The following is a 1332-nucleotide window of genomic DNA, read 5'->3' on the forward strand; positions in this document are numbered from 1 at the left end:
GTTGTACAGAAAGATCGTTGCAGACAGCAGAGGTTTGAGACTGGGGTTCAGAAGGACTGTTACAGAGAGTAGAGTTTTGAGACTGAGGTTCAGAAGGATCGTTGCAGAGAGCAGAGGTTGGAGACTGGGGTGCAGTAGAACTCTTATAGAGAGCTGAGTTTTCACACAAGGTTGCACAAGGATTTTACAGAGAGCAGAGTTGTAGACCGATGTGCAGCAGGACTTTTACAGTGAGCAGAGGTTGGAGACTGGGGTGCAGAAGGATCGCTGTAGAGAACAGAGTTTTCAGACTGAGGTGCAGAAGGACTTTTGCAGAGAGCACATGTTGGATACTGGGGTGAAGAAGGACTGTTGCAGAGAGCAGAGTTTAGAGACTGAGGTGCAGAAGGATCATTGTAGAGAGCAAAATTTTGAGACTGGAGTGCAGAAGGATTGTTATAGAGAACAGAGGTTGGAGACTGGGGTGCAGAAGGCCTATTACAAAGAGCAGAGTTTGGAGAAGGGATTCAGAAGTACATTTACAGAGAGTAGTTTTTGAAGACTGAGGTGCAGAAGGACTATTGCAGAGAGCAGAGTTTGAAGACTGAGGTGCAGAAGGATTGTCACAGAGAGAAGAGTTTGGAGACTGGGTTGCAGAGGGACTGTTACAGTAGGAATGTTATAGAGGCAGAGGTTGGAGACTTGGGTGCAGAAGGACTGTTGCAGAGAGCAGAGTATGTAGACTGAGGAGCAGAAGCACTGTTATAGAGAGCAGAGGTTGGAGAATGGGGTGCAAAAAGCCTTTTGCAGGGAGCAGAGGTTGGAGACTGTCGTGCAAAAGGACTGTTACAGAGAGCAGTGTATGGAGACAGGGTTGCAGAAGGATCATTGCAAAGAACATAGTTTTCAGACTGAGGTGCAGAAAGACTGTTGCAGAGAGCAGAGTTTGGAGACTGAGTTGAAGAAGGGCTGTTACAGAAAGCAGAGTTTTGAGACTGGAGTGCGGAAGAACTGATAGAGAAAGCTGACGTTTGAGTCTGGGGTTCAGAAAGACTATTACAGAAAGCAGAGTTTTGAGACTGCAGTACAGAAGGACTGTTACAGAGAGCAGAGGTTGGAGACTGAGGTCAAGAAGGATTGTTACGGAAATCGGTGGGTGGAGACTGGGGTGCAGAAGGATAGATACAGAGAGCCCAGATGGAGACTGTTGTGCAGAAGAAATGTTGCAGAGAGCAGAAGTTGGAGACTGGGGTGCAGAAAGACTGTTACTGAGAGCAGAGGTTGGAGACTGTGGTGCAGGAGAACTGATAAAGAAAGTTGACGTTGGAGACTGGGGTTCAGAAGGACCATTAC

Source organism: Ictidomys tridecemlineatus, unplaced genomic scaffold (assembly GCF_052094955.1).
Source record: "Ictidomys tridecemlineatus isolate mIctTri1 unplaced genomic scaffold, mIctTri1.hap1 Scaffold_122, whole genome shotgun sequence".
NCBI classification, from domain to species: domain Eukaryota; kingdom Metazoa; phylum Chordata; class Mammalia; order Rodentia; family Sciuridae; genus Ictidomys; species Ictidomys tridecemlineatus.